At 38.8% G+C, this 22,223-nt stretch overlaps 1 protein-coding gene across 3 annotated transcripts in view; it reads left to right on the forward strand.

Moving 5' to 3' along the window:
- The window catches only part of PRKCE (protein kinase C epsilon), a 287,906-nt gene that overhangs the window by 65,527 nt on the left and 200,156 nt on the right, over positions 1-22,223 (forward strand). The window lies entirely within an intron of this gene.

Here is a 22,223-nt window from a genome sequence, read left to right on the forward strand (position 1 = left end):
AAAAGAACAAAGCTGATAAGGAGTGTGAAAAAAATTAGCCAGCAGCCAATGGTCTTTGTTAAAGTAAATAATTTTTAAGAAGATAAAAAGTAATTAGAATTAATAGGCAAGAGTTGATACATTATTATGACAGAGAACTGACAGAAATACTTGCAATTTTCGGATAATACATAATTTGAATAATAAGGATAAAAGTGTTTTGAATTTTTTCAAAATTTCTTTTATTTATATTATCTGATTCCTCCTGCTTTTCTATGTGAAAAATATTTTGATTGCATTTCCATAAGTATGTTTTTATTTACTTTGCCATATTGTTCTTTGTTCGTATCTTTTAAAAAGACCTTTTTTTTTAAATTAGAACTGTATGAAAGAGAAGAAATGGCTTGATAAAAGGAGTAGTCCTTCAATCCCTATTTCAAATCCCTCTGAATTTCTAAGGAGTTATTCCCCCCAGAAATTGGCAAACATTTATGGATACATTGCAAAAACAATACTTTGTCTGCCCTCCATGCTCTACTTTCTCAGAGAGGATACAGGTATCCTGAAGTTACTACCTTGTTATTCTATAGCCTGGAAAAGAACATTATTTAGAGAGAACAAAATATAGCTGAGACCATCTGCCCAGCTTTTCCTTTTAATCTTCTTGCAGTTTTTCCAATTCATCCTACACTCTGTGCTTTTAGAGCTACATTGCTAATGTTACTTGAGCTTGGTTGGCTTCTTTTTTTTAAGAGAATTTGCATATGCAAAAAAATATGCTTGAAGTTATTTTAATGGATATGTTATATTGTTATTATTGCTATTCTCACTAAGCCTGAGACTAGCATGGTACTAGGGTGTTTTTCCTATTCATAACCTCTTTCCCAGCATGAATGTTGCATTGTCAAGAACTGAGGGACATCTGTAACTCAAATAGTCTCATTTCCTCTTATCTGCTACTAAAATTTGAGGTGAGGGACATTTTTTTCTGTTTGTTGGTAGTGTGGTTTTGCTTTATCCCAAAATACCGTATTTTGATTCAAGGGCAAAATAGGATTGCGTTGCCCCTTTAATTACCTTACTTTATGGCTGGAAAAACCAAGACCTTGATTTCTGAGCACGTATTTCCAGGTATATTAGCTATTTAAAGATCCTCTCTCCCTCCCCCCTCTTTTTGAAATTTGTCTTCCCTGATTATTGCTCCATAGCTCATTACTATTCATATAGAGTTATCCTCTTGCTGCTCCTTGTATGTCTGCAAGGACACACATTACATAGTTAAGACAGCAACCGAATGATCTGAATAACAATGTGAAATGCAAGATCTAGAAATAAATCATATGAACAGGGAAAATTACTGCAGCTTTGGAATGGCTAATTATATTGCACTTGGTGTATTTTATGGTACATCCTATTTGATATCTAATTATAAGTACATTTCCTAGGCAATGTTAATTTCTCAGGACCTTGTTCTGTCACCTGTACTCCACTGAATAGTTCCTTTATATGGTACCCAGTGGCTGCTGTCTGGGGCAGAAGGGAGCACCAGGCTGCTGAATTGTCAGCTGTGTTATGTACGAGTGAATCTGGCCTGGATGATACACACAGCCTTTACCAACATCTATCACCTTGCTTGCTTGTGCTTGCTGACACTGGAATGTTCAATTTCAGAAGGAAATGTGGGAGGCATTGAACTCCTCTGGCTTTCACTGTAATTTCTGTACGAATTCAGTGAGGCATTGGTGCTCCTGCTGCTGCATGTGTCACGTTGCCCATATATTTTCTTTTGGTAAGGTCCATGGGTTGAACACTTTAGGCTACCTTCCACTTGTCATGTAAGTGGATTTTCACTGAGGAACCTGAAAGTGAGAGATAAAAATCTAAATTAAAACATGTCCTGGTCTGTTGTGATCATCTCTGTAAAGGAGCTAGAGAGCCGTGCTGTGTGCCAAGGAATGGCTCCAGCAGAACACCTGGGGTGCAGAAATAGTACAACGGAGAACACTACTCTTTTATTACAGGAGAGGAACTTTTAAGGATGGCTGAATATTTATCTCTTGGCAATAATTAGTGAACCATAGAGAAGCCTGTACTTAGATTTCTGCATGGAGATGTAATTGTAGTACAACTACCAGGAAAATCTGCTATACTGGCTTTTGATCCAGACAGTTTGTAGGCTGGAGGATTGCTGTTGAAACTGGGAGAAAGAAAAATTATCTCAGGTTAGTGCTGAATTGTTTTGGAAAAAAACAGGAAGCAGGTTATGCAACTTAAAACCTGGTATTTACTGTACATTTGTGTCTTTCTTCTATTTGTGTATTCTCTTTTTATGCTGTTGAGTAAAATATGATGCGTTTGAAGTTTCCTTCCACATTTCTTCAAATGTGTGTTGCCAAGTTAGCCTATTGCCCACAACATTTTTGTTCCACTGAAATACAGGGAGAAGAAATTGGATAACAGGATTCTTTGCTATGAGTAGATTCTACTATGACATTAAATTCTGGAATTACAAAGATCTGTATATTAGAGCTAGCATGAAATATATATAAATAATTGCCTTCTGAAATAATAATAGTAATCCTGTTCCTCTTCCATTTCCTTTTAGTGAAAATGTATGAGCTCACACTTCTCTTTTATTTGTGAGCTGCTCACAAATTTTCTGAGATTGCCCAGGGATAAGTAAATTTAAGCAACATTATCTCTATACTGTAGCTAGTATGATGTTTCCCTCTTAATGATTATTCCTTTTCACTTTCTAATTTCCAGAAACTTTCAATCTTTGCCTTGTTACTTAAATTTCACTATCTCCAAGCAAAAAACTGACTCCACCCTATGTATCCTGTAATCATTTAAAATTTCTACTTGACTCTTAGAATATTCCATCAGTGGGAAGTCAGGGAACATATTTTCCAAGATATGAGAATAATTACTACTGAAAAATGCAAATTGAAGGCTCGATGCATGTCCATCAGCAGAGAGAACTTCCAAAAGCCAGAGCTAGCAGGAACCTCAAGAACAAAGCGTTGGCATCAGGAAAGTTTTGGGGGAGTCAACCTGAAACCTGGGTCACTTCTCTTAAGTCTAAAATTTATACTGATCCTAAAGTCTTAAGGAGTATATGTTGGTCACAATCCATAGTGCTGTGAATGGCATTCCTTTTGATAGGTGAAGTGTCTTAGGTAAGCCAGGACTGTCTTTGTAAATATTGTTTGCATGAGCATGTTTGTTGGTTTGCTTGTTATTTTGGACTTGGCTTCTGAATTTTGTTACATTGCAACACCTGTCAGTAAGTACACTGAAACATAAGAGGAAACCTGCCTTTACGTAGTTAAATGGAATTCATTTTAATTCAATTGCAAAATAAGGAGAGTGGTCTGTGTTCCATTTTGAGTTTTGAAAGTTGCAAAGATGTTCTGGAGCTTTAAAGGGGGTCCTGAATTTTAACAGTGTTATCAAAGGTAACTAAGCTTACCACTTTTCAGGGCTTCACACTAGGTGAGTTAAAAGGCTTTTCATCCTGATCCCTTGTGGTATTTGCAGTTGAATTTAAGATGGTTGAACTACAATACTAGCTGTAAACTGGCTTTTCTGCTGATTTGGTTCTTGAGAAGTGGAATTTAAATCTTACTTATAAATGTTTGATAAAAAGAAACAAAACTCTTGAAATGTGTCCGGTATTCTTAGTGTGGAATTGCTGTCCATATAAAGGTAAAAAATGAACAGGAGGAAAACTATTTCTAAAAAATTATTTTTCAAGTACTTTCAAGATTACTTTCAAGCATACCTAATAGTTTTGCATCAATAAATAATTACATTCAGGTTTTAATTGAGCTTCTTTTTATTCTGGTGCATGTACTGTGGTATTCCATCTTGGATGGGCCATGGTTCAGAATCGGACCCTAAGAATCCCCACAGACACCACAGACTTCACAGACATCCATCAGTCTTCATATTGCTGCCCAGAGCTGTTTTGGAGAAAATACTCCAAATTCTCCCTGTCTGACTTAGTTCTTCTGTACCTCACAGAAAAAGCTGAAAATGCCTGCCAGCTGTTTTCCCTTCCATCCACTCCCACACATTGTGAAGGCTGTTTCTGGAACTGTTTCAACAAGTTTGTGCATATGGCTTTCTATTAGATGGGATCAATAATTCCTATAATAACAGCTGAATCCTCTTATCATCTCAGGTGATTCTGGGAAATTGTTACATTATCAAAAAGTCTGATTCTGCAGAATTTGCAAAAATAATTGCCTTGGTATTCTTGGTGTGTTTGTCATGGTGTCATGAATGAATATATCCACAGGTCCTTATTTCCAGAAGGTATTTATTTAATGAGAGTATAATATAGTTTGTAAATATATCTAAATTAAATTAAAATTATGCAGAAACTTATGGAAGTCTCAACTCCAAAGAATTATTCATTTCAGTGGTGTTTTCAAACATAAGTATTCAGAGAAAGAGCTGAATTTACCAAAGCAGAATGTGTAAAGATCCCATAGGTTGCAAGCTTGCAAAGCAGCTTTTCAATACTTTCTGCCAGGGAGTTTTAGCTGTGTGCTAGCCTTGGTACCCTTGTAGGTAGCTCTTGGCTGAACCAACCATACTATGGCCCTGGGTACTCCCTTCTGCCCTGCTGCCTCCCCCCACACCCCTCCAGTGCTTCCTTCAGGCAGCAGCACTCTGCAAACCCTCTGCACCCTGCAGCTGCTGCAGCTCCAGCACGGCAAATGTGATTACCTCAGTGGAGAACGCCTTTTAGGGAGCACTGGTATTGATTCTGGAATAATGGTCCTTTTATCTTCCACTTATTTTGCAGCTTTCAGCCACTGGCTTTTCCTTGTTATTGCTCCCATGGACCTATTTCAAAACCAGCACAATATTTGTAGTTCAGCAGAAATAAGTGGCAAGGAGCATCCTCTGCCTCTTCTATGAATAATGAAGTAGCAAGGGAAGAATTTGGTCTATATCAGTAAATATATTGATGGGATGGACAGGAAGGAATTAAACACTTGTGACTACGTAAACTGTCATAATTCTATGAAAGAAAATTTTTAAAGGTATTTGAAGGCTGATTTTTGAGTACCTATTGGGAAAAAAAAGTTGTAGGGGTTGTAAATTAAGCATTGCTACAATTTGCAGGAAGTAAATAAGAGACAGACATGTACTCTCACAGACATGTAGCAGACTTTTCATGGCTTTTCTACACCTCCCCGAACTATGCTGGGAAAGCTGTTTCTGCCACTGGCCACAGAACTTCTTGGGCTCAGCAGTTCTGAGCACAAGAGCCCTGAAGCTCTGTGCTTTCAGGTGCACGGTCCCTTCCCACTGAGAGCTAACTTTCTTTAAAACTTTGCCCTAACTAAAATAACTTCTTCCTGCCCACCAGCAAGCAGCTTTCTGCTTCATCTCACCATCATTCATGATTTGTGTCCTTGCTCAACTGGTTCTCAGTAGCCATCCTCTCACTGGCATTTTTACTAGTGCTTTTAGGTTTAGTCAAGCTATGCTGCATGGGCCCTGATAACCTTAAGGTTAACCTTCACAAACAGCAATATCTTATCTTTCCTGTGAGACTTCCAGTAAAAGTGACAAGTAGAATGTTACAAGGCCGAGTTGTATGGAAGGGCATATGCTAAGTAGGATCTGAAATAGGACCATCAGTATTTCCCATGGGTACTCACTAACAGGGCAGTGAGAACTGTGTTCTCTTATCAGTGGGTGTGTTGGGTAGTTTTGAGTGGACCTCTGTCCCCCTGACAGACACCTGTCAGCTGTAGACCTGGGCTGGGCACACTGTGGCAGAAACCTAGCAGATGAGGGAACTTTAATATGAGACACCACTCCTCTGTGTACTAGTTCTGGGTTGAATAGTTTTTCCCTTCCACCTGAAGATAAATACAGCACCGGCAATTAGAGGGATAGTGCTGTGGGGGGAGGGTGAAAAGGAATGCTGTTCTATACAAGTGCAAAAAGCAGAGATAAGGACTTTGAATGCTGGTTATCAAGGTGGGGTTAACCTTGCCCGATTGCCTGCCTGGCAATTTGCAAAATTCGTGTTCTGTTTCTGATAGCCTTGGAGAGCAATCTGTGAACCAAGCTGGGGGACGTGCTGCTGCAAAATTTCATGAGCTTTTGCCTGTACTCAACAGCAGCTGAAATATTTTGAAAATCACTGATGTTTTGTGAGGTTAAAGTTAGGTCAGAGTTTGAATGAAATACTTATAAATGAAATACTTTCTCCACATTAGATCTTTTCAACATATGTACTCCCTGGCTATATCAGATGGACTCGAATAAGGTGGATGGAAGAAGGAATGATTTCTTTTCTGTTAAGAAGCAGCCCTGTCACCCTGAGAATGCCCAACTGGGACATTTTTTCCTTCTGGGGATGCACAAGTGGCAATTATTTGCCACTCAGAAATAATAATGAAAGGTGATGGTTGATTTTTTTTTTTAATTTGATCTTCCCATGCCACATGAGTGGATCAGAGTGAAGTGCTGGGAACTCTGGTGATGGCACTGATCCATGGCAAAAATCTATCAGAGATTTAGAGATGAATACAGCACAAAAGTAGGAAATATTCAGGGATTTTATTATCACAGGGTACTTCCATCTTTTATATAATTTTCTAAAGAATAACATCCTTCTATGGAATTCTTTGTGCCATAGCAATCCATCCTGTTTTTAATCACAGGGTTCTGAGATATAATTAATAATGTAATTTTTATGTCCTCTAAGACATGAACTAGAAAAGCTTTCTAAGCTTGGTGGTTGAAGGTTCTTCTGCAGAGTCAAACTTATTAAGAAACTTCTGCTTCTCACATAATGGGGGTGGCAGTTTCAAAAAGGTGATAATAAATAGTTTTTTGATAAAAAATGTGATAACCGCAGTTTCAACTTGTAAAGAAAATGCGAAGCAGTTAGAAAGTGCATGATAATTCTGAACTGGTTACTTTCCACTGCAGCAGGTTTTATTTTCACATTCATATTGGTATTTCTGCAAGCAAATTTAATTTGATTAATCTGAGAACTCCTCATTTAGTATTAATCCAATGCTGAAAATTATGTTTGATATCGCAAGCACAAAAGCATCCTGTCGTCTTTCTTGTCTTTTGAGAAGTTCCCCAAGTAAGCCAGTTGTTAATATAAAAATAACAGAGCACAGTTAAGAAGGGATTGAAGAAGAGTAACTCAGTTCCATATATAAACAAAACCCAAACAAACAGGACATGTTGATTCCTGAGATGAATTAGCGCTGTAGTAAGCAAAGATGAGATAATTCACTGATGGACACACACTGCTGCTGGCTTTCATAACAGAGTTATGGTGTCTACTTCCTCTGTACTTTGGGGTTGGGTTTGGTGCTGCATTTTAGCAGGGTTTATATGGCCTCAGATGAGTTTTAGTTGAGCAGAAATCAGTGGGAATTGTGGAAATAACCAGGCTTATAGGAGTTAAGCTACAGTTTTAAAAGTGTTTGTCCTTCTTTAGGCAGATCTTCGGTGAAATGAAAAGTGAGTTGAAAAATGTTATTGTTACATAATAAGCCAGAAAATGCTCTACTGGAACAGCAAAATTTAGAAATATTGCTGTGGCTGTAAAGCATCAAATATATATTTAAATATGTCAGTTGCTGTGGCAAAAAGATAGTGCAGACATTTGTGTTTGTCATGATTGATTTACCACATGAAATGTTGAGATAATGCAGAAAAGAGAACAGAGCATCAGATAATATCATAGAGGCGTTAGCCAGTTTTAATTAAGGGGCATTTTTTATCTACTCCAGCCTTGCTTGTGTGTCTGCTTACACTTTCAAGGAGATTGACCAGACTCATTTTGCGAGGCTTCTAATTTTGGGGTTTTGTTCAAGTTACTCTGTTACTATTTCTTACTGGGGTAGGGTGGGTTGGGTTGGTGTCGTAGGGCACCAAGGAGGTGAGGAGTGAAGTTCTGTCCCCAGGTGCCAGCCCCTACAGCTGCTGCCAGCAATCCAACAGCAGGGCTTAACAGAGCAGAGGGGGCTGCTAACAAGGCTAGCTGGCACCATGCACTTCAGTCTTGGTGGCTGGAGAACATCAACCATGAGCAGGCAGAGGCTGGATGCGGAGGTGCAGGCAGGTAGAGAAACAAGCTAGGCTGAGGTAGGTAGAGACCAAGGGGCAGCACTGTCTCCATAGAAGATGGCAAAGACCTTGGTTGGCCAAAGGAAGCTTTAGAAGAAGGAAGCCTTGACTGTGAGATGTAGGTCCCTACCTGTCTCACTGAAGGACAAGTAATCCCCGATTCTGTGCCTGTGGAGAGACTCTTGGGCACTTGAGGGGATTCATCAATGAAATCACCTGCTTTGGCCCTTCGTGGTGTGAGACCTCTGCTTGGTGTCTCATGCAGCCCTTGCTGCAGTCCCTTGGAGCAGGTTTGGGCTGTGCCACACTGTGCTTGCCCCTGCTGGCCATGGTTCCCTGGACAGCCATGGCTGCAGGCAAAGCACCAGCCACAGGTGTGCCGAGATGCTCTGCTCGGCTGCTTCAGAGCAGGGTGGCACTGCTGGGGAACTGTTGTCATCTTATACAGGGGTTCCATACTGTTGTCTCCTTATCACAAAAGTTTCATACCTTCTTGGTGTTTCTCATGGGCAACTCCTCAGAGCACTGACCCTTCCTTCTTCACAAAGCAACCAACTAATTCCAGTTCCCTTCTCAACCAGCCACCCCACTCTTTTTATAGCACTCTGCTTCTCATTGGTTACAGCTGTGGCCTGTTAAAGTCAGGCCTATTCCTAATCTTTGATAATTGACCCAGCTGCAACTCCTTAGGGGTAAGATTACTTTCTACACTGTCTTTATTTTCTTATATTCCATTCCCCTACAGGGAATGAGAGGAGCTGTGTAGTGTGTGCATGCTGTGCATGTGTGCAATGTGTGCTGTTCTGTGTGTGCAGCGTGTGCTCTTTACGTGCAGTGTGTGTGCAGTGTGTGCCGCGGGCTGGCCGCAGGGCCGGCAGCTCGGCGGGCAGCGCTGCGGGGCCGCTCCCGCCCCGAGGGGCTGGGGCACGGACACGGTGAGAAAGGCTCGATGCCGACCGGCAGCTCTCCTAAGAGCACTCACAGACAGCTTGAACTTCTCCCGTGTCCTGTGTCCGAGGCTCTGCCCCGTGTCAGCACGGTGCAGCGCTTGGGTATTGCCCGGCGCTTCCAGGGCTGACTTGTTACTGTAAAACCGAAATGTTTGGTTTTCCAGGCTGCCACGTGGAATTGAATGTGTATTTACACCAGTGATTTTGGAACTTTCTGTTCCACGTGTTTTCTTCTTAAATCTGATTTCTGCTCAGATGTTCATAATGGGGAGGATTTACTTTAAAATCCCTAATTTTCTCCCATGATTTTGTTTAAACTCAATTTAATAAAGAAGTTAAGCATCTAGTAATCCATTTATACTTTTTTTACTATTCTGTGTTTGTAGATTAGAACTGTTCCTATTATCTCTTCTAATTTGCTTTGGGTGGGACAAAGTACATGAAACTAAAACAAGAAAAGCTTTCAGTTATTTTGTTTCTGAGAAGGGTAAGTCTTGGATGTGTTACTCTCATGTTGACCTTTGACAGGGCCAACAGGTTTTTGGATGGGAGTTGTAGCTTAAGTTGTTCTGTTTCGGCTAATAGCACAAATGTTTAATAAATTGTTTCTAAGTTGCTGTGGAAACACACTTAATTTTCTTTTCAAAAAATAAAACTACTTTAAATTCTAACTTTTAAGTCAGATATTGAGTAATGTTAGTGAAAAGTTACCAGTTTATAACATTTTAGAAAATTACTGTCATGGCAGTTTAGACATAACCAGAAATGTTCTAAATAGTTAATTTTCATAACAAGGGGCAAAGGATAACAGTTTGAGTTCTCATCATCACCAAGGTGATTTAGAAGTACATGCTACTGATTCTGATGAGCTGTTTACATTTTTTTGAATCATCTGCTGCTTTCTATTCCATTTTGTCTTTCCATAAATTTGTCGCTGAAAAAAGGAAATTTAAATGTTAACTCTTTTTTTCATTGAAAGTCAATATAATTACAAAAAAATCTGACTTTTGCTTGTGGCAAACAACCTTGTGTGTATGGAGAATGTATTTGTTTCAAATGAGATAATTTTTGAACAGATTTGCAAATAACCTTTAAATTGGATGAATTGCTGCCTATTGCCCTAGCTTCCTACTTATGTATCTGCTTATTTCTTTGAAATCTGGGAGGATAACCTTCTTCTTAATCCCCAAAATTGGCTTGTTAATATTGCTTGGGAAACAATAAATATACAGACCTGTAAATCTTGAAGAATTTTCCTTTTCTTTCAAGAATAATGGACATAATGGAAGAGAATCATCATTGGAATGCATCAAAGCCAAGACAATTTTCAAAGGCCATGAGTAACCTTCTCAGAAGAGTCACTGCCTTAAAAAGAGAGCAGAGAGTGTGGAGGTAGCACTCATGGCCCCAGCCCAAAAGGCTGTGATTTTTGTGTCATGCTCATACTCCTGTATCCAAAGAAGCCATACTTTTATTAATGACTGCTTTGTCTCTCTAGGTTTTTGGTGGGCTTTTACTTGTTTTTGTTTTCCATTTTGCAGGTTTAAAATGCTAAGTAGTTGTAATTCTGCCAGTATTTCTGACTTGAACAATGCAGAAAGCCTTTCTACCAAGTTTAATGGCAGGGAAGGTCCACGCCTTTCCAGCTTGGACCTGAAAATCCTTTCCTTCTTTTTTAATTGCCTTACAAAATGGCCTACTCCTGCAAAACCACTTTCTGACAATGTAGGGTGAGTGGCTATACAGATTTGCTCCAGGAAGAAGTACAGACAGTCACATTTGGGGAAAAAAAGAAAAAAACAAAAAAGCTTTGGGTGAAAGCTTCAGAAACACCAAGTTGACTAAAAATGTGCATTTTTCTGAAAAGCAAAGTGTCCATTTCACCTTGGGAGGGTGTTGGAGTGAGAGGGCTTCCAGGTTGTGCTTGCTTATGGAGGAGGGTCATGCTTCCAGCTCCACTGGGTGTTTCTGAATGTCTTATTGTATAAATTAAGAAAATAGATGGGGAAAGCAGGTGGAAATCTCTCTGGGGGATTTTGTTTTTAACTTGCTATAATGGTTTAATAGTTAGCAGTTAGAGCTAAGCAGGTGTTTTAAGAGCTCTTATTTAACAATTATCACTCATTTCCGGGCTTCCTGTTTGTTCGGGCTGCGGAGAACATCACAAAATCAGCCAACTGCTCTCAAAACCTCTTTTAACCCTTTGTCACCCAGTGAAGCTGAGACAAACCCTGTCAGAACCACATGGATGAAGGACATGGCACAAAGCTGTTGTGCAAAGACTCTGGCAAATGTAAACAAAGCTCTTGCAAATTTTGAAATGCATAGGAGCATTGCATCACTGTAAATAGACAGTATCCTTGTTTCATCTCTTTGATTAGTATTTTGGGTCAATTAGGGAAGGAACTTAAGGAAGCTCATGGAGCTCATTCAGTTTGGTATTTTTCCTTGCATTTTTTATGTTAGCTTATTTTTTTCCTACTGCCTTAACATTTTCCATTACTTATTGGCCCAGGACATGACAGACACATGAGGATTTATGAAGAAGATGGCATTATTTAACCATCCTTCAAAAGCTCATGTAATGCTCAAAATATTCTTTGTTGTGAATCATTGTGATAAATTAGAATTTGGAAAAAGTATTAGAAATTTGTGAAAGATACCCTTTTGTCTTTAGCAGCTGCTGTTCTGCTGATAATATGCAAGTGAGATTTTCATCTACTCATAACTGTTGTTCCATAGATTAGTACTAAACTATGGGGAAAGTGTGATCTTAATCAAGATTTTAAAGTTAAAACACTGACAGCACTCTGGAGTTTAGTGCTTGGACACATAACAAACTGGAAGTTTGTGAGGGCTTTTTTTGGTTAGTCATGTAACAAGACTTATTGTCAAATGGCTCACATTAATATTTATTCCTAAAATGAAATAAATGTCAGCAGTTATTTTCTAGGGCACATGTGTAGTCTGCTTACTGCACGTGTCTGCTTTTTCAAGCAGGGAGTCTTTAAGAAACTGTCTCAGCATGTTCAGAGATCCTGTTGTACTTCCTTGAGAGATAAAAATGGAAAAAAATGCTTTTTAGTTGGAGTGCCTCTGCAGGTTGTGGAAATGGATAAGAAAGGACAGGCTCCTCACTAGTAATGGCCCTTGGGTGATGAGTCCTGGTGGGAGTAAGAAATCTGGGATATATGTGTCCATTCCTACATTTGCATGCTGCTGATGGTATTCATGCTACCTTCAGCTCTGTTCATACAGGTACAAATAAATCATTTTTCTAGATTTCCTGAAACTAAACCTCCATCCTCACAGTGTAAGAGACTTAAGTCAGGCCAGATGTAAGCTCTGCTCTCGCAGAAAGGTTCTTGGTGCGGAAGCTGTTCCTGCTATCAGAAAAGCAATTGTTCTGAGTGGGAGGGTGGGAGGAGTGTGCTCTGTGTGTGTGCTCCTGCACCCCACACATGGTGTGCAGGGTCTCTGAGGTCACAGGGAAATGCTTTCTTTACAAACCCTCTCATGCACATCGGTCGATGCCCTGTGCTTCTTCTGTCATCTGTCCTGGTAGCAGGTAACATTCAGTTCAGGAAATTCTGGTTGCAAGTTTAAAAGTGTTGCTGAACATGATGTTACAAGCTTTCTTCAGCTGAAATCACAGAGTGTTTTTATTTTACTGTTCTAACAGGCTTGAGCATGATGATAAGAAAGCAGTATGAATGGATAAAGACAATTTACATTAAGCATGAAAGTAGTAAAATAGAGTTGCACTCTAATATGCTGTGAGTTTGGTCCTCAAAAGAGAACAGGGAAAAACCCCAAGGTTTTATGTTCTGATTTGAGTACCTTTTGGTTTCCTGCTAAGAAATGGATAATAATTTCTCCTGTTTCCTTTTAAGATAAAGTACATATTCTACATGTTTTTTTCTCCCCCATATTTCCTGTTTGTTTTCTCATCCCATGTCCAAAACCAAAATCCACTAACTCATCAGTGGGAGTTAATAAATCCTTATACTGAAAACCTGAGGAAATGAAGCAATAGAAACTTGTGAATGATTTCCAAGGAAAGGAACAAAAGTGTTTGCTTGCAATGCCAAACCAGATTGTTATTCCTTGAAGTTCCCCAAAATAGGAGGTGGATCTTTTATCCTGGAGCTGCTGTATGGGCTCAGAGTTGTCACAGGCACCCTTCAGAATTACTGCCGCAGAAATAACAATTCATTACTCTTGTTGAGAGCCTACATTATCTTGCAATGTTTTGCTGGAGCCACTCTCCTGAGCTGAAAGGCTTTTTGGCAGCAGAGTTGGGCTTGGTACTGCAAACATCTGATTCAGCTTATGGCAAGGTCAATGTTCCTGGCCCAGGTACTCAGTTTGCCTTTGTTTTTTCTGGTTTGCATTTACTTTTTTTTTTTTCAAAGGTGTATTGAGGGTTTGGAGGCATAATACAGGAGATTCAGAGTGCTAGATTCCTCAAGTTATGTTTTGGAAATCTAGCCTCAGTTAATTTCAAGTGAAAGCTGTCCAAATGTAGCTAAATCACTTGGTTGGTAGATGCTTATGGATGACAATATTTTTATTTTTCTTTATCCAAGCATGCTAGTAGTTGAATAGTTGAAGGGTTGCATGAGTAGCATATTAGGTACTGTGTTCTGATATAATGGTCTCAAATGAAGTATTTGTCTTTTCCAGCTGGTTATATATTGTGTGTGTTTTCCAGCTATTGTCATTTGGATCAGTATTCATCAAATATTCTCCCTCAGTGACTCTTCAGCTAGTCTCAAATCTCATATGAGGATCTGTGTTTTATGGGGAGACGTGGTAGTAGGAGAGAAGTTTATGTGTAATGTGTCTCTTTTTTTATTCCTACTTTGCTTTTCTTTTTACTACAAACAACATAAATTTATTTGAAAAAATTTTAGATTTTTAGGATGACCATTTTGTATAGCTGATAATGATAATTTATTGTTGTGTACTACAGGTAAGAAATCACAGTTCATATACTTGTTTACTCTTAAAATAGTGTTGAGAGGGTTTAGTCAGACTGTGATAAAGGAGTACGTGAAATACTTAAAAAACTTGGTTGACTAGGTAACTTGAGTTGATACCTTTAAAAGGAAATATTTTTCTTTATAAAATCTACCTCTTGTTAGTTTTTTTTCCTTTTTTTAAGGTAATGCTTGACCTGAGATTGTAGCATTGAAACACACAATCACTTGGTTTATGTGGAAACATCAGGAATTAATTCAGCAGTTGAATCTGTGCTCAAATTCAGATTAATTAATGTGATATAAGACCCCATGAGATCACTGTTTGCCCAAGTTAGTGCTCTTTCTCTCACAGATTTTTACTACCCATGATTGTCTTGGAAGGAATTTTCTTTCTCTTTGTTGTAGATAGCTTATAACAATATCAAAGACAAAGCATGATTATAAAATTTCCAAAATTTCCTTTCCTTTTTCTTCTAACACATGCTCTGAACAGAGAAGTTTCAAAACTTTTCATGTATGTGGCAGCTAGAAGTGGGTGTGCATGTGATTCTGAGAGATAGAACAATAACAGATGTTCCCAAAAGCAATAGGTAATTCCATGGCAATTCATCAAGAAAGAACATGCAACCTAGGGGAAACCAGGCTTCTTGTAAAGGGAGCATTCTCAGCTCCAGGTGTATAAATCAAAGACTTGGTGTATACCAGCCTCTATTTTGGTAGGCCAGGAAATGTAACAAGTTTTCTGTAGAAAGAATCAAATAATGTTAGTCCTGTAAAAGTTTGCAGAGTGTTCTTTTCATGTAATAGGAGACTCCCTGAAAGCCTTCTCCTGAGGGAAGGCAAGCATTTCTTCATGTTATATATTTTATTTCATTTTCAACTGCCTTAGTCTTAAGTCTCTTCAACAATAACATCAGAAAAATTCTTGAAATCTTCCTTGAGTCTTCTGGCTTGTGACACAGCCACACAAACTTCTTTGCTTACCCGAAACTCAGAAATAAAGGAATGCAGAGGGGAAAGAGGCTGCAGTGCCAGCTTTTTAGTCCTACATCTGCCAAACAAGGCTCAAGCAGATTTGCATCTTAATTTGTTTCTAATGTGTTTTTAGTAGGTACATCAAGACTGAGCTCTTTTAAGAGAGGCTTAATGGATGATGTAATGTTTTCTTGTGCTGAGTCCAAAATTTAGAATTACTTTTATAATAGTACTAAGCTTATAAATATCAGGTAGATTGCATAGAAATTGTATCATGGCGAACAGCAAAAATGTGCCACAACTGAAGAACAAGATTTTGTTTTCTTGCAAAGAACAAGAAAAAAGGATCTCTTAGTTTCAGGAATTTTGTATATTGGGAATAGGTGCTTGGCTTGCACATGGTGTTCCATATTCCTGTGTCCTTTCAAGTTGTAGGGGGTAGTATTTTTTTTCCATCTGTGTTACTTATTTTCATTTGCTCATCCTCTGTACTCCATGAATTTGCTCTTGTGTTGGGAGAATAACAAAACCTTGTGAGAAGTCCTTTCTGCCCTGTGTGCAGGCTGCAAAGACATCCAGTAGCAGTGCTGAATGCCCAATTTATTCAGCAGGAGTTGGGGTGTTGGGGGCTGCCAGTGGTCTCTGAACACCTCTGGGCATACCTTAGGTCCCAGATAACACTGAGCTAGTAACACTCTGTTCAGGTTTGTGATTCAGTGTACAAAGCTGCTTCTTGAAGGCATAGAAGTTAAGGGTTGGTTATTTTCCCCTTAATGTTCAAGCATTTCCAAGAAGGGAGCAAAACTGAAAATAACAGCAAACTGAGATGTTACTTTTACATGCACTTTTGAGTGCTTTCCCCTTCTTCAGTCCTTATTCTCCCATAGAATAGCAGTGTTTTTCCACTTTGGAAATGATTTCTGAAGATTATTCTATGTGGGAGATTTATTTATGTTTTATCTAACTTAGAGGAGTTTAAAAAAATCATGTTTGTGTACACAGTTTTTAAAGTAGGAAATATAAGCTAAATCGGGATTAATTTCCATAAGCTAAAACTGGATTAATTTTTCAGATAGAGATTTGTGGACTTGAAGGGGGTTATGCAGTTTGTACAAACCACAGCTTATATCTTTGCTCAGAATCTTGCTTTCTTCAAGTAGAAAGTAGGAATCCTCACTTTTAACTTGATTTAAAGACTTTGTATTAGTATGTTAATTCATTTTTAGCCCCAAGGTCTTTTATTGTCAGCATTTGTACGATACATGCAACTGTGGAAGGAGGAAAAGAATTGATTAAGCCTTAGGTTTGGAATGCCACACTCAAGGAGAGGTCTGCTGAGATCTTCCTTTTCTGAGTTTGATAAAGCTAATAAAATTTAAAAGGAAATTGTGTGTTTTTTTCCTGACAAATCTGAGCCTGGCAGTACTGGAACAATATTAAAGATTGTTGTGGAACAATGTTAAAGATGTTGTCAAGCTTAAAATAGGACTTCATTCAGCTTTCCTGCTGAAGTTCCCCGCTTTTGAAACCTACTCTGTATTCTTCTGAGGCTGCTTTCCAGAGACAGCTGTGTGTGGCTCGTAATAAACATGGGGGAGGAAAGGCTCCATTGCATGGGCATCCTTATTTTTGTGTCATGGATTTAGTGACAGTTGGTAAAGTCAGTACACCACAAACAGTGGAATAAGAAAGAAGAAAAGCAAGGGCATACTCATAACTGTATCTCTAGTGGCGGGTATTTTCAAAGGGAGTAACTCTGAGATATCTAACTAGATGATTTTTCTGTTATGTCTGATTTCTCAGAGACCACATGTCCTTTTCTGGAGTAAGCCAGTCTTTCATTCTGCTTTTATCAGCTGCATCTGTTTTTGTGCAGCATTTCTGTAGCAGTAGAAGTGGTCATGAGAGGGAGATGATTTAGGGGAGAGAAATAAAATATTGTGTCAGGGCTTAATTTCATTCTGTCTCTCCCAAAATATGAACATGTCTCTAGTAAACATGGAGCCTTGAGGTCTGACAGATTCTGTTTTGTTTTTTTGTTTTGTTTTTTTTTTTTTTTTTTTTTTTTAAATCTTTGGATGCCCAAGCCCAGACATTATTTGGATGCTTTTTGAACTTTGGTTTGCAAGAACCATCTGTGAGAGAGTCAGAGTCACTGACAGCAGTCTGATACAATCTGCAGTCAGTGGGAGGTTTGGTAGTTAGGTAGGTTTAGGACAGCTCACTATCTTTGAAATATCTTTGAAGTTAAGTTGCTTTATTACTAAAGATTGATTTAGTCATCACTTCCAGACTGCAGCCAAGTAAGCCCACTGCCGTTGCTGTGTTCTTCAAAACCGTCTTTCAATTTCAAGTATCTCAAAGTTCCCTGGAGGGACCTGCTGTCTACAGAGTGAGAGTTTCAGTAGCTTTCAGTTCTCCCTTCTCTGATGGAGCTTTGTGGTCACCTTGCTGGGGAGGGCAGCTCTGCCATAAGCCGCCAGTGTTCCAGTGCGTGATCCTTCCCAAGAGCTCTTCTCTGCCGTTGAACTCGAGTCTTTTTGGAAATGTTTGCAGTGTGAACTCAGTGCTTATCCTGATTCATGTGCAAAGTAAGGGGAAGTACAAGAAAGATAAATGGGTGAGAGTAAAGCAAGTTTAGTTTGATGTGTGCTCTGCTTGCTTAGCCATAGGACAAGGAATCCTTGCTTGTATTTATTTTGTATTGCCATTTTTAATTGCTCCATAAGTAAACCACTGTTATTGACATAGTGCAGAAATAACAGTGATATAAAGCTCTCAGCAAATGTGATGTTCAGTAATTTTATAGAAAATAATAAATGCATGGTGATAATTAAATGTAATAGATTTTATGCTTAGCTGCTGAAATATTTTGGTGTAAAAATACCTTTTCACATAACTGCTCAAATTTCTCTAAAAAGCTAGCACAAAATAGGAATTCAAGAGTCAGAGTAGGAGGTTTCTGAAGTAGTTATTGCTCTAATATCAGTTAATTGGACTGTGAGTCCCAGAATGAGCTGCTGTTCCTTGAACTCTCAGAATTAACTGCAATTTCCAGCATGTAACTAATATAGAATAATGTTTTTAAAATGTGCTTTGTTTCACGGTTATAAAACCAAAGCCACACAGGATGAAAATAATTCTGAATGAAATATTGATCCATCCATCGTTAGTTAATTTTGTACCTGGAAAGAGTCGTTGAGAACTGATGGTTCTATAGATAAAATATCAATTCTCAAAATGCTGCAAACTGAGTTTTGGTGTGTATTGTCTTTTATTCCAATATTGGTTTTTCTTGCCAAATTGCCTGCTCAGGCTTGTAAGAGCTGTGCAAGGTCCATGGGGTCAGAGCACTGGTCTCCCTCTGTTGTTTTTAATGCTAACATGTTTGCTGCTGCTTGTGGTTTTCACTGCTTATTTTATAACAAATTCTGAAAGGCGGATGGAAACCTCATCCCATTTAAATGGTAACAAAATAAATTCAAGTAAACTAGTCTGGTCTTCAGTTTACACTTTGCTGAGTCAGAGAGGTCCAGTTCCTTCCTTTGATATTGTTCATGCAGTGAGAACAAAGTGAAGAGTTCCCTTGCATTGTGCTAAATCTCCTGCAGCAGTCAGAAAAGCTGCCACTGTCTGCATTAAATTCTGCAACTTGCTGAGGAGTGAAGGGTTCAGGGGTGAGGAGCATCAGCAGAGTGCAGTGTGGCTGCCAGGCTGTGCCTTCTGCTTGCCTGTAGAGCGTTTTGGGGTATACCTGTTTTAGAGGTCTCTTGGATGCCTGGAGGATCCTGGCTGTCTCAGGAGTGATGGCTCTCAATGCCAGAGTTCAGTGCTCACCTTTATCCTGAAGTGGAAAAAAATGCCATGAAAGCATTTTTAAAAATGCTTTCTAAAATACCTGGTAATGTTTCAGGTTTTACTGTGCATGAAAAAATTTTCTTTTGAAATTATCTGAGATGAAAATGACAACCGGTCACGGTTCAGATTAAACCTGATTTTTATTAGGTTTTCACAAAATTAAAAAAAAAGGGGGTTACCCAATGATCTTAAAGCAATTTTAACGGTAACACAACTTTTTCATTTTTTCCCCAGCAATTCCTCAGGAGTATGGAAAATGCTGCTAAATCGGTTGTGTTCTGAACACAATTCCAAAGATGCATAATCTCTTACTGTAATTTTTTTCTAAGGCCAGTATAAGAAAAACGACCAGATTCTTGAGAGTTAGTCGCCTCTTCATGGCTGAATACCAAGTACTATTTGAGCCAGATTCTGGGAATGCTGACATTGTCATCCTTTCATCATTGCTGGATCCTGCTGCATACCTAAATTCAATAGTTAGCAACTTTATTACCCTGCATATTACAATATATATGTACATTGAATTTTTAGAGAGGAAGCCCTTTTCCTTGATGGAGGAGTGGTTTGGAAATAGGAGAAATTGAAAGCACTTTTAAGGTTGGCTGCTTTACAGAGAACAAAATCTGAAACAATCCAAAAGAGAAACTGTGTAGATTCCTGGGGGAAATTAAAATGCAACATACTTGTCTGAGCCACAAGCAACAGATAGGACAGGCTCAGGGAATCAGGAATGGAAACAGTCCAGCTCTCTTCCTCTGGAATATTACACAGACATCACAAACATCTATTGGATTCCCCAAAAAAAACCTTACTTAAAGGGGTGTTCCAGGTGATAAAAAAGGTCATATTTGTGCATTAATCATTTTTATCTCAGTTATTCACAAGGAAAATGCACTAAAAAACACTGCACTAAAACAACAGGGAAGGGGGGCAGAACAAAAGCTCTCAAAACCAAACAACCACTGCCCTCCCTTTCTTCCCCTACCTCCACTCTCCCAAACCTCCACAAAAACTTTCCTCCCCAATACACAGGTAACTTTCCCACCTCTTCTGTCCTTAAAGTGTCTGGGGTAAAGGGACTAGTGCTGTCACTGTGGTCAAGCAAATCTTTGGGAACGGTTTCTGTACTTTTTTAGAAAATCTTAAATACGTAGTTCCCATTTGAGATCACTTGTTGAGTTTTTCTCCAATAAGAATGCTTTGAGAGTTTTGAAACAAACCTGGGTACAACTAAGTTTTGGTGATAGGGTTGTCCAAGGCAGTGAGTTCTGCAAGCTGTGTGGGATAAAGCTGATGAAAATTGTAGGCCAGTCATGGAGGAATGAGGAACAAGAGTATCCAAAACTTAGATCCATTTCTGAGGAAGCCTATCCTGCCTGCCTCCACCCTTGCTACAGCTGACAGATTTTCCATGGCACTTCCCCCAGGTGTGAAATTATTCCTCCTTCTTCTGTAGGCTGCACATGGGAGGATTATGGGTGGTCGACATTTTAAAAACTGGTTGGAAATTGAAGGAAAAAAGTGTACTGAAGGCCAGATAGACCTGCTGCAAGTCCTTTCTCTGCCCTGTCTGTGTGGAATTAGAATTGCTAAGCCTCATGCTGCAAACCCCAAATGGAAATTTTTTTTGTAAGTCACGTGATAAGGTTCCATGCTTTGCAGGAAGAGATGGGTGCACCATAGCAGATTTAGGTGCAGGGCTATCGCTGGGCTGCACTAATGCTTGATTACTCCTAGTAGGTTTAGCAGTTCAGGTTTTTAGTATGGCAGCATGCTTAGAACCTGTAAACCCCAGTGTACATAATGGTAAAAACACGAGGGCCTAATTGCACAAATGTATTAAAAAGAGCCTGAACTTTTAAGAATTTGTACTCTAAATAAAGACTAATAATAGAAGGTGAAATAGGCACATGGAGAGTGAATAAAGTTTGTTGCCCAGGGTGACCCAGCAAGTCAACAGCAGAGCTCACAGTAGGATTTCTGAAAGCATTCATATATTGGAGAAATTTAGAGACTCTGAGCTCACTGATTTACTTTTAAATAAAAAGAACAATGGGAGGTTACTTAATTTGGATATGTAAAGCACTATTAAAAAAATAAGGAGCTTTTTAGTCTCAAAAGGGTACAAGAACTGAGAGGTATCCAGGCAGATTAAAATGGGCAGCATAGCACATATTTTCTTTCACAGTAAACTGATAAACTGATGACATTAGTTAGCAAAGGTTGTAGCAGATACTTCATCCCTAGATATTGTTCAGAAAAGACTGAAAGCCTTTCTTGGAAGACAGGTGTTAGCTTTGCTCTACTTACTTGGTTCAATACAAGAGTAAGTGGGCAGCATGCTGTGCCTTCCATTAGCAGAACTGGATGGTTCTTATGCATCTGGAACTAAATTTTAAGAGGTAAATGAACAAGAATTATTCAGCTATCTTGAGCCAAGTTCCAGGAGCTCAATCAGGCTGTATGAAATCTAACCTGAGCTCTTGCAAAGAAATTACTCAAATCTGAATAGTGAATGCTCTTGTATTCATCACAGAAAACAAAACAAAAAAACAAACAAAAAAAAAAAACAAAAAAACCCAACCCTCCCCCCTAAATGGGTTTGAAGGCTTTGAATTATAATCTTTTTTTTCTAAGAACAAAACCGTAAATGACTCTGTGCTTCCTGTTTCCTCATGGACTAAAAGAGGAACATCCAAATCCCTACAGTACAAGAAAGACTAAGTTTCAGGTCTGTTGTTTTTGGGTTTTTTTTTTATTATTATTTTTTGGTTTTTAATTTTTTTTTTCCTAAATCCAGGAAATACTGGAAAACTTTCTGGATATCTGAAAGAGTGAGATTTTTAAAAGGTTTAACAGGCATCGTCTTTCGTGGCATCGTCTTTCATGTCAAACTCCTATCTAACTTGTGAGAACTCTAAATGTAATTCTGTTTAAAGCTCTGCAGTAAATGAAAAGAAATGCTAAAGAAAAGTGCTACCTAATGCCACATGCACCAGAACATGTCTTTTTCCTAGGGAGTTTTGAAGATATATCTATTCCTGGTGTGCCACTCCTGGCTGGTGGACTGTGCTGTCTAACTTTTCAGGAACCATAATAATAGTAGTGGCTGGCTATTTTTGCCATTTCCTTTCCTGTAGTCTCTGTATTCAAGATGTTGCATTCTGGTCTATCTGTTTCATGCAATATAGGTAGCCTGGCAGTGTGTATAAAGCTGCTGAATTTTATTTTACTTGGTTTTCTTTTTTGCATTTAAACACGAGTAGAACAAACTATATCAGTGTTCTGTTTAGCTGTTCTTTAAACAAAGTGTTCTCTAGCTGACATCTGAGGAGTCTTGGAGCTGCTCTGG

This window comes from Molothrus aeneus, chromosome 3 (genome assembly GCF_037042795.1).
Source record: "Molothrus aeneus isolate 106 chromosome 3, BPBGC_Maene_1.0, whole genome shotgun sequence".
Taxonomy (NCBI): domain Eukaryota; kingdom Metazoa; phylum Chordata; class Aves; order Passeriformes; family Icteridae; genus Molothrus; species Molothrus aeneus.